Source organism: Bombus pascuorum, chromosome 15, assembly GCF_905332965.1.
Source record: "Bombus pascuorum chromosome 15, iyBomPasc1.1, whole genome shotgun sequence".
Taxonomy (NCBI): domain Eukaryota; kingdom Metazoa; phylum Arthropoda; class Insecta; order Hymenoptera; family Apidae; genus Bombus; species Bombus pascuorum.
Window position 1 is genome coordinate 2,685,686 of NC_083502.1, and position 12,337 is coordinate 2,698,022.

At 37.8% G+C, this 12,337-nt stretch overlaps 1 protein-coding gene and 1 long non-coding RNA gene across 2 annotated transcripts in view; one reads left to right on the forward strand and one right to left on the reverse strand.

Annotated features, from left to right (window-relative positions):
- Positions 1–12,337, reverse strand: part of LOC132914970 (patched domain-containing protein 3) — a 40,371-nt gene that overhangs the window by 21,288 nt on the left and 6,746 nt on the right. The window lies entirely within an intron of this gene.
- Positions 1,449–2,662, forward strand: LOC132914796 (uncharacterized). Its single transcript, XR_009659687.1, has 3 exons — positions 1,449–1,792; positions 1,934–2,031; positions 2,187–2,662. It is a non-coding gene; the product is annotated as an uncharacterized LOC132914796 (long non-coding RNA).

The window sequence follows — 12,337 nt, forward strand, 5'->3', positions numbered from 1 at the left end:
TATTAATTAGCAAACGTACGTATCGTGCATAATTATTTAGGCGTTTTTAAATTATTGCAAATATATAAAATACATTGAAACTAAAGATCTTCGATCTTAGTTTAGAGTGATCTTTTCTCAGGGAACCATATACAGTTTTATATATTGTTGAAAATAACAGTCGATATTGATTGGTATAAATAAAAAGCAATAATATCAAAGATGAACAAAAATTGTTTCTACGGACACAACCAAATTAAGTGACTTTAAATATATCTGTCAGTGTTCAGATCTTAGAATGATTGGAATATATGTCACGAGTCACATTCTAGAACTTTCTATAGATTTGATCAGGTATCAGCTATTTATTGAAAACACATATGTAACTTAAATGATACAAATATATTCATGTTCCAGAAAAATATTTGACTCTCAGCTATGATAAGAATTTAAGGAATTGATAGTGAAAACAGTCTTCTAAAATAACGTTGAAAATACAGTACAAAATATCAATGACTCCGTTGAATTACAAATATTTACACATTATCGTGTATATCACACTATACATCAATACACAATACAATACCTACACAATAGTGAACACACAGAAAGGCTATGAGCGTTGCTTCTATGGCAAGAAGAAAAGAACGAACGATAGAGAAATATTCTTCTACCGTAATGTTGAAAACGATAGAAAATATGAATGTCTCGATTGAATTGTACCAAGTGTACAAACACTCAAACACGGTATTGTATAACCAGGTGTATCCATAAAAAGATAAGAAGCGTTGCTTTTGTCCGAAGAAGTGAAGAAATAATTATAGAGAAACATTCCTCTATCATGATGTTGAAAAGGCAATAAAATATCAACGTTCCGATTGGAGTACACTGAGTGTACAAATACTTATGCACGGCACTGTATATCCCGATAGATCTGTAAGAATTACTTCCTTGGCAAGAAGCAAAGAATTAACGAATTGATAGAGAAAGATTCTTCTATGATATAATGTTGGATATACAACAAAAGTATCAATGCTTCGATTGGATTGCAGCAAGTATCTAGATACTTATGAATGGTAGTGTATATCTTGTGTGCATCGTGTAGAATACATCTTGGTGTACACTATCGCGCTTGAGTATCTGAATACTTGGTGCAATCCTGTCGAATCCATAAGAAAGCAATAAGCGTTGTTTCTATAGAAAGAAATAAAGAATTAACGGTGGAGAAAGACTCTTCTACAATATAGTATCGAGTATGTGATAAAAATATCAGTGTTTCGATTAGAGTGCACTAAGTAAATACAAATATTTATGCACGATTAGTGTACATCCTGATGATACCATGAAAGCGTGAGAAGCGTTGCCTTGATCAGTTCATCGTTCATTTGTATAGTCTAGATAAATTCACAAACTATTATTGCAATTCAAAGAAGATACTTATGAGCGGTAGTGTACACTGGAGGAAAACAAGAGAAAAACCGCAAGAGAGAAAAGTAGTAGGAGTACTCGAATGTCGACGAGCATTGCGAAAAAACAACCGGTGGAAAGCAGGATTTTTGCCGCGTTCCCTTGCGAAATCCATGTCTCAACGTCGTCGTTATCGTACCCTGTCCCTTGACCGGCCGTAAACCATCTTCCATCATTCGTCGTTCGCATTGCCTCGTCGTTTCTTAAATCTCAACTATCCATATTCGTATCCATATTCGGTGCTACGTGCGTAGTTTCCTAGGCGCCTGTTGCAAGTTTCAGCACCTATGAAGCCAGTTTCCATAGGTTTCAGAAATTATTCGCAGTCCAACGTCGGCGGACTAACGTAAGTAAAAGTTGCAATTACTTAACCGTTTGATTAAGAATGCAGCTACCTTTCAATGATTCTTGATGTATGTACAACCGATTGGTCGCTACATGATAACAGAGGCTGATTCTCGATATCTGACGAATCATTTATCCTCAGTTACTGCAACGAGTAACTTGGATGACAAGTGCAATTAGGCTCCTGGAGTTTCACGAGCAGCCACCAGCACCGCTATGAATAACTTGTCAATTAATCGCGTAAGTACAGTATTAACTTTCAAGTGGATAATGGAGAATGGAGTTCTGAGAATAATGCATGCCGTGTTTTCCGCCATGATAAATACATACAAGTAAAAGCGAGTTATATTTCATATATTAGTAGCGCATCGACGAGAATTTTCCATCGATTGTAGGATTATTGACAAGTAATGGCGAGAGCGGAGAACAAGCCTCAAAAGGACAAGTTTCACAAGCTGACGTTTACGTCACGCTACCGTTCCTTCTACGAAGATGGACGTAAACTCGCTTGTTAATTGACCGCGAAAGCATTAAAACGTGATTTCAGGTCAATTTCGTGCGCGTATACTGTATACGCACGGACGAACGTTACGTGAAACGAAAGTAAGTGCGATGAGCATTACCCAATCGTCCGTAGTCGCGATTTCGTCGATCGACCAATGACGAAAGAGCGCATACGCGTGTTCGCGTATGCCCGGCTCTTTCAAAACGACTATGAGCAATATTGTCAATTCGATCGCTGACCTTAAGCCTTAAGTGGTCAAGTTTTCATTCCAGTTGGATGTTAATGTCGTTCATTCGCCTTGCACGTTATTTGAAAGTTGTTTAACACTCCTAAGAAGTGTTTGCAAGCTTCGGTATCTTTCGGAAGCCTTCAGAATTTTTTCGAGGCCTTCAGAATTTTTTCGAGGCCTTCAGAATTTTTTGGAAGCTTTCAGAATATTTTGGAGGCTTTCAGAATTTTTTGGAAGCTTTCAGAATATTTTGGAGGCCTTCAGAATATTTTACAGGCCTTCAGAATATTTTGCAGACTCTCAGAATTTTTTAGAAACATTCGAAGGCTAGTAGAAATTTTTCAAAGGAACTTTCAAAGGCCATTATGAGCTTTTGGATGCTTTCGCAGTCCTTCAGAAGCTTTCAGAACTTCTTCAAAAATTTTCAGAGTTCTTGGGAGCTTCCGAATTCCTTCAGAGATTTTCAGAATTTCTCCAACGATTTCCAGATGCCTCGGTAGCTTTCAGGATCCTTCACAGGCTTTCAGAGGCCTTCGAAAGTTTGACGATCCATCCAAAATGCCCAGATTTTTTTAAATACGTCGGCAAGTATTCGGAAGCTTGCAAACTTTTTCCAACATAGACAAAATTACCCGGAAACCTTCACATGAAACTTGTACCATCTTTCTTGAGTCTCCGTAAGTTTCCAAAAATCGAATATTTTTCTGAAGACCTCCAATGGCATCCAGTAACTAATTAATTTTCTGGTGACGTTTTTCAGAAACCTAGGGATCTTCCTGGGTAATATTCCAGGGATCTTCACAGGTACCTTCAGAGGGAATTCCAGACAAAGCTTTTGATCAAATTTCAGATGCTCTTGGAAATGTTCAAAGGCCTTCACAGATATGTAGGCAGCTTTCAAAGACCTTCAGTGGCTTTCGGACAGCATGTGCACGCGCGGATCGTTTGGAAATCTGCCACACACGTGATCCCGTGCTCATCGCAGGCCAGGAATGCAAAGTAACGCTTCACGGACGCTCCGCGCCGGTTTCCAACTAATTACTGCGAAAAGAAGCTTTGCGCTTGTTGCTCCTCTCTCTTTCTCTCTCTCTCTCTCTCTCCCTTTCTCTATTATTCCAACAATAACACAATAAACAGATGATTGGGCAGAAGATCTGCGGCTATCAGCTTCATTGATTGGCTTATCGAATCGGAATTTCGTTACTATGTTACTTCGTGGCCGGAGAAAGTTCGTTTGAATGAATCCTGCAAGAAACCGATAAGGAAACGGCAGATCGCAGTTTCACGGGGCACCAGCTTTGCGTAACGGAATAATTATCGTTGCTTTGGTCGCTTGAAACGAAACTGTGCAAAAACTGTGTCCTATTCGCAGGAGGTCTCAACTGCAACTGTTAAACGAAACAATTGCTTTTGCTGGTCTTAATAACGCTGTTTTTCTTTTTCAATATCTCTCCGCTTCGTACCCTATTTTTATATTTCTACTTTTTAAGTAACAAAAAGAGAAATTCGTTGTAACGTATTTTGTAAATAAAAGTAGAGATTAGCCATGAAATAGTATTATTGGTTTACAAATAGCTGTAATAATTTACGTTTGATTATTAAAATTTACGGTATTTCATTTCACTTTGTATTTTATATTCTCCGTGGTATTAAGTGTTGTTGTATTAAGTAGAAATTATGTACTGTTGTAACGTTGATACAATTCACAAGAATTAAATAAAATAAATAAAATAAACAAAATTAATTTAATTAAATAAATATATTCTCCGTGATAAAGATTGGCTATACAATTAAATAATGTTCAAAATTCGAAAATTAAGCAATCCAACTGCAGATCGTTATGGTCTCGATGATACCAACTGACACGTTCACGTATCTCGAGATTATCCCTGCTAACGTCTTCAATGTGACACGTAAGTTAAACATCCCGAGATTATGAGAAAGTATTTCATAATAATTCATACTTCGCGTTACAAACGAAGATACTGTATAAAAATGTTTTGTTAACGTACAGCACAAGTAGAAAATAAAAGTTGGATGCGCAGCGAACGTGTTGAAAGTTTCAAACGATGCTTCCACAGCCCTGAAATATTTCACGCGATCGAAAAAGAAGATCTACCTGATTTCAGATCAAGTTTACACGAGAACCATCTAGCCACAGGCCTCGATAACATATATCACGTGCCAAAAGAGAAATCCTATTTCAACCTATTTCCATGTTTCTTCTTTCCTCTGTGGGTCGCATTTACAATTCCTGGAAACGAAAATGATTCAAAGACATCGATTTCTCGCGATGTTGCAACTGATGCTCAGTGTAGGGGGGAGAGACCGGTCTGAAAAGGATGGAAAGTTCTTGTGGAGCAAGTATCGGGAAACGATGTTGCATCCGTTACGAATTTCATTTTTCTTTTCTATGTAAACCAGCTGAGTGACGAGATATTCCTGAAGAATTTAAAAGTTCATCGACCGATGAACGAGAATAGCAGTGAAATTGAAAGCCGCGTATATTCGCTTTAAAAGTACTCCACAACCTCTTCAAGACTGTGCGAGTTTTTTGAAGAAGGAAGAAACGTCAGGATATGTTCCAAAAGGCTTTAGAAGATTACAGAAAGTCGGTAAAAGTGTTTGCGAGTTCCCTGAAGATCCTAAGAGCCTCTGAAAAATTCTAAGATCTCTGAAAGATTCTGAAAGCCTTTGACACTTTCTGAAACGTCTTTGACGTTCTATACAAGTTTAAGGAAAATTCTAAAGGTTTCTGAAAGATTCTAAGAGTTTCTGAGAATTTCTAAAAGCTCTTGAGTGGCTTTTGGAAATCTCCAAAGACTTTTGGAATCTTCTAGAAATCTCTGAAGGATTCTGAAAATCTCCGAAAACGTCTGAAAGTTTCTGAAAACTTCCAAAGACCTTCGGTAAATTCAGGAAATTTCACCAAAGAGTTGGAAACAATACTACGAATCTCTGAAAGTCCTGGGATGCTTTGGCAGCCTAAAAACTGCAAAATCACCGCTCGACTCAATAAGATCAATAGCTAACGCGATATAATTTCGATCGCAGCACATTTTAGAAACTAACGCGGGTAATTCGTTCGGCACTTTCTTCGTTAGAAGTGAAAATCGGAAATTTTAATTGCCCCTAACGATCCTGTTACACTATCTGCATCTGTACCGAACAGCGCAAACAACGTTTTTCGCCTGCTTTCAGGTTCCTGAACGCTGCGATCGATGATCGGAACCGCACACCAAATTATCTCGATCGAGAGAAACAATTACAATTTTCCAGAGATGTTACTCCGAGGAAGATATTAAATTGTAGACGCATACAGATCAGACAAAGTGCAGAGAAGTGGCTGAGATTATGGCTTTCGTTTTAATTAAACATGAGAAACCGCTTGATCCAACTTACCTACTTCGCAGCCAGCGATTATTATCGTTTCTAATCGCGCACTTTGTCTGATAAAACAGTTTCCCTGTATTCATCTACAGTGCTCAGCAAAATATTTCAAACTTCCCAAAGAAAAGCTTTCATATATATATAATGTGTTATATAAAACATTATGTAAAACGTTTTGAAATTTCATTAGTATTGCAAGGAGACACGAGTGACATGATTATGTTGATAGAATTTGAAACTAATCTGAAAATGTATACGAATGTCGCAAGATATCTGCTGCGTGCATATTATTAATAAAAAAAATTAATACGGAGCATGAGTAGCTAGCTATCTTGCAGTCATTTTTTTCAGAACATTTTGACAGAAACTTTTTTATTATTATATTATTATAGTATCAAATACGCTTCCACCGAAACATACAATGTATACTTGAATGGGTAATTTGACTATTTAACACTAGAACTAACTACCACAGAAGTCAAATTGGCTGGTTTTACAATGTTATTTTAAAATTTCTATTTCACGTTATATTTTTTTCACAATGATGTAATGACTTCCACTATAATGAATTTTATTTTGTTTTTTATAGATTCAAATTGAAAATAATTTTGTATCGAGGCTACTTATATCAATAGCAGCCAAAATGACTGGTATTTGTCACAGTGTAAAGGGGTGCTGCAATCTGTTTATCACACAGCATCTGTTTATTACCACAGCAGACAAAATGTCTGGTTCCACAATTTTATAAATTTGTCAACCCTCGTTCGGGGGTGCCAGATGGATTAATAATACCCAAAATGTACTACATAACGTGTTATTCCTTCTGTAAGAAAGTAATAAATCAATAGATATAAAAATATTCTATTATTACGTATTTTTTAAACCAGTCATTTTCACTGGTTTTGGTAGAAATAGCTTCGTGCTAACTATCGGTAGTTCTAGTGTTAAGTACCTGTTTGTTTCATTATTTCCGTAATTGGTTTTCAGCTTCAATCGGAATCACAATGACTGTGGATGTTTATGTATTTATAGAACATTTCAAGGCGCAAGAATGAGCAGAACGTGTATGATACGAGTTCTGCTTTTCTATTCCTCTGGTTGCCTTTACAAAGACCATGAATTTGCATAAATATCACGATTGAGTCTGTCAATCCTTGTTAATAAAATTTCAAGATATTTCCTCTATCACATAATATATTCGTACAAGGTGTGCACGAGTTTTCGAGTAAGTCATTCACAAGCGTAAAAACGTTATCCAACGTGTACAGGAAATTGAAGAAACGCGTGCTTCTTCAATTAGAGAGACACTCGAGCACAGAACCAACTATGTAGTTACACGAATGGATCGTCCTGTACAATGAAATTTCTGGTAGGAAGATAGCGGTTATTACGGTAACACGAGACAAGGAAAGTATTCCAAACTATCAAGAGCTACACGCACGGTTCTCATTATGCCGTTTACATTCTTCACACACTCAATCGCTATCTGTAGAACGTGACGATAGACACGAACGCGAAGCAGCGTCATTTTTTCAACACTTCTCAGGAAAATGTACGTAAAATTAATCGTAAGAAAAATGTGAAGCGGGGAATTTAGTTTGAAAAATTCCTTACGGGGTGCGTATTTTAAAATCAAGCAATGACGAGTATACGCGTCGAACGTAGTCAACCGGTTGATAGAGAAACCAAGAAATCTTGCAGCAATAATTTTTAATCGAACACGGTTGTATGGAAATATATTTTTCCAATTTTATTTTAAGAACCTAAATTAAATATCTCTTAATTACAACGTTTAAACAGGTCGTTGCTATCGCTCTACTTTGTTAATTGGAAGCATTTAACGACTAAGGTGTAATTATTGCAATGCGTGGCCATCGTCTAATCGTCCACAGAACTGACAATAATCGGTCTGTCAGGCCTTGAAATTTTAGTTACAAGCAACAATTCACCTGTGAACATAGGTTTGATGGATGACCAGGGAAGAAGGGCCATTAATCAGGCGAAACTGTTAGCGGACAAGCGTTTCCCTGCTCGATTATCAACGACAGTCACGTTGCTCGATTCACCGTGACGTCAAAGCTGCATGGAACTACGATCTATAGCCGATTGCGATCGCGAAACGAGGTGTTCTCAAGCGAATGACATTAGTCGACTAACGACTACCACGGTTATTCCACCTTGCCTGAAAAAAGTCGCCAATAAATGTTTCATCCATCAACCCGTTTTTTACTAATTAGAAAAGTAAAAGAGAAGTCGACTTTTAAGAACGAAGAGGGAATAATATTCAGAGAAACGAGACCTCTTTCCCTTCAGATAGAAAATTATTCCAACTGTCGGTTATTGGATAAATTATCATTTTGATCGTAAGAGAGATTCGTGAAAACCTAATATTGATTGTAAGTTCATCTAAGAGCTAATACCAACTTTAGGCCAGACCCAAGGGTCTAATTCTAAGTAAGGCAATTGATACTAAGTCACATTACTCACACGCGTGCAGACTCTAGCTGTAAGTCTAAATTACTCAAATATTAGAATTAATTCAGATAATAGACTAATACCGAGTGCATGCCAGACTTTATTTCGAGTTCCCCTCAGACTATATCCAACCCTAATTATCAGTCAATTTAAAGCTATAACAGAACTTCATTCAGATTCTATCCGGCACTCGTTTTAATCGCAATTTTGCAGAAACGCTGGAGTTAAACGGGTCGTTTTCCAGATGTGATCCAACGCCAAGTGAAATTCACAGGCGCGGTCCAGTTGCAGTGGTCGATCAGCTAAATCCTGTGACTCGGAACTAATGCGAATGAGACGTAACCCTAAACGTAACTCGGACCTCTGACCCACATCGTATCGATAAGGAAAGATATACGACTGGCGATCAAATCGGATCATAAAGCATAGATCGACCTCGAGAACAGGCTGGATACGTGTGCACCGATCACAGGCTGCAAAATTATGCAGTCGCGTGCCCTTTTTTTATACGTTATCCGGTAAAGCGTTGCAAAATCCACGGGTCAATCGTGGAAAAATGAGGACAAGGCCGTGTGCGTGAATTCTACGCTCGTTAAAACAGACAATTGTGCTTCTTTGTCTCTATTAGCGACAGATTATTCCAAAGGTAATTTTCTACCGATCTTACGACCCATTGTCTGTCTTTGTCGGGTTTCTACGTTCACGATAAATCATGTTTACACGAGTCTTACAGGCTCGAAAGATCGAGACAAATAACCGATAAAGCGGTTGAACGAAGCTTATACAATAAGAGAGATAATTGTCCATTGTGAAAGGATAGATGTTAATTGGATCTAATTAGACACAATTTCCGTGTGCAAGTGTTTAGAGGCGGCCTACCAGGTTGATCGTTGCCACTGGTCTTTCTCTACCGTTCCTCTTTCACGTTCACCAGACACTCAGTTTAGAGCAAATATAATGTATAGCGTGTACTTAAACATGGAGCGTGCAGCAGTGTGCGAAGCTGGCGTGTGCGCACGTTTGTAAAGCTTGTAAAACACGTACAACGCAGTGTCTTTTATACGACACTCTAACAGACGTTTACAGCTGCGAGATATACAAAATCGGAATTAATTCGCAAAGCGTAAGATCGTTCGTTGTTTATCGTAGCAGAACACCGGAGATTGTTCCTTTGTCTGTCGTATCCTCTAATTTCTTTTCGTAATTAATTCAATGCTTAGTTGATCATAATTAATCGTTGTACACAATTAATCATAAATAATTGCCTCGACGATTTACAATGATATTGTCCCAGAATTTCCTATTCACTGACTGCCACATATTTTCTCCAATCCTCCTAATTTCTTTTCTCAATTAATCGCTCCAGCATACACAGAGTATTTCGTTTAACTGGAAACGGTACAATACCTCGCGAGTAATATTACAGTACAATTAAGTATAATTAAAGTATAATTAATCATTATTAAGGATCAAAATTAGAAAAAGAAATGTTTTGTCGTTGAAAAACGGAGAAAATGGAAGCTGTTTCTTTCGACGTCATGTAGGACATCGTATGGTGCAAATTATTTTTTTTTTTTTGCAGTAATGGAGCAAGATTTCAAGGTCAACTTTATTTCTTTTAAAATGCAATCATATATTTTTGAATACATCGATCGGTCCATCTCGATATTTCCCATAAAAAAGTATTAACCTACATACGTCGAGAAACTATTACTTTGCCAGATATTTCAATTTTAATTCGTCGTATGAAAGACAAGGAATTCATACGTTAGAACAAAACACCCGATATAATAAATTTCAGAGACCCAAGTGTCTTTTCCAACGAGGATTATAGTCGTAACGAACAAGCACTCAGGAAAGTGTCATCATCGTCGTATTTATGTCTCTATTCCCTATGAAATGCCATGCAGACACGTGTTACATAATTTCGATATGAAGGAAGTGCCGCGTGTACGCTTTGCGTCGCGTGCTCGGATCGCTATACATATAGATCGCTATCACACGGATAAACAAGGCGAAAATCGGCTTGGCCCCGAAGCGCAGCGAGTTTCCGTGTTTCCCGGTGCAAAATTGCATCGAAAGCACTGGAGCAGGTTAAAATTCATCGACGTTTTCCTCAAAATCCCACTTTCTTGGTTGTTCGCGGCTCTCGGAGCATGCGTTAGCCGGATATCCGGGTTGATCGCTATTACACAAGTGGCATAATCCGATTATGCAAACTGGACGTGCGCGTGCAACGTTCGTGGAATTTTGTTTGATCGATTTAAGTTTCTCTGATGTTAGGACCAGTGGATGTATTTTGACTCATTAATCAGTTAGCTGTTTTTGACGAGTATACTCGTCACGAAGGAATGACAATATTTTCTGTTATGACGAGTATACTCGTCGTGCGTAGAAAGCAGTTACAATTTGCTGTTTAAGTTGCGATTTTAGTAAGAACAAAACTATGATGTTTTCAATATTCGCAGACCAAGACGAAATAAAACGAACAAATAAAAAGATTTTAATTATTATGAAAAAACTGTATATCGTGTAAACAATGCGACACATTTTAGGTACACGCTTTTCTAAGAGGTCCACAGCTAACTGGTTAATCAATTAGCAAACTAAAGTTGCGTCGAAGCATCTCATTTCTAACTCGCGTTTTAGACGACCTATCGGGTTGTAAGATAAACGGAAACGTCTCATAGATGAAACACTGTACCAGCGACAAACATCAAATTTTCTAGAAGAGACAAAAAGCTTCTCTGGCTTGGAATTGTCTTCGTCTGAATCTGATTGCTTTTGTTTATTATACGATTTCACCAGTTAGCTGTTGCGATCTCTTTATCTAAAATGAGAAGTGTGTAGCAAAAAGCAATGAATACGACGAGTATACTCGTCGAACGCAGAGTATGCGTAGCTGTTGTAATATAAAATTAAGTTGTACTGAAAAGACTGTTTTATTTTGTGATCTTACTCGAATGTTTTCCATTAAATAAGACTAATACCATCGATATCATTTATACAGAGCGCGAAATTTGAAAGTGCAGAAATTGCACAACGCCGAATTTCCTACCGAGGTTCTAATTTTCCAATAATATCCTCGGAAATACGAACTTGCATGAAAATCCGCAGTCTAATAATAACGTACTAACAAAGACTAATGAGAATTGTATGAACAGGTGGAAGTTACAATCCGACATCGATTACTAAATTCTACCGAGTTCACGCTTCGCTTACGAAAAGGAACTTGAAGGATATAATTTAATCATTTAGACGCCGTTTCAAAATTTAAGTCGTAGTTTCATGATTTTCTACTTAATTCCCGCGCAAGAAACGTTAAAATCAGCCTGGATCTCGAAAGACGCGCGAGAGCCACCGCGATCGTTACTCATCAGACTCGATCCTTTGTTGTCAACTGTGGTTTATGCAACGTTGAAACGATAAGCCTGTGAGTGCAGCGTGAACCAGGGGCTTGGATAGCCTTGTTTGATTAATCGCTGAAGCCGCTGGTCGTAACAGCCCAACAAGGTGGGCTGCATTCTATGAAAGAGCGGAAAAAGAGTATCGATTGTGCGAGTGTAATCGATTTTACGCTTCGTATCGTACTCATACTCTGATTAATTCGCTTAGACAAGTTGTAGCAAGTAAAAAAACTAGTTGATCTTCCGCCACATCTTTTTGCGTCTGACATTGCTATCTGCTTCCTTTGACTGCATTTTCACTCTGCTATTCTCTTTCTTCCTTCGTGTTCGCGTCTCTTTGTTTGGGACAGATCCCTCATAAACAAAAATTATATATATATATGTCGGAGATGAAAGAACATCGGGGCCTTTCCTTTGGAATTTTTGGGAAAATCCCCAATACTTTCGTCTAGACTTTTTATTATAGCTGTACTTAAATAATGAAACTTAGAAGTAATTGTTTATGATTTAATCCGAGTATGTTTGCCCGACATTTATGAC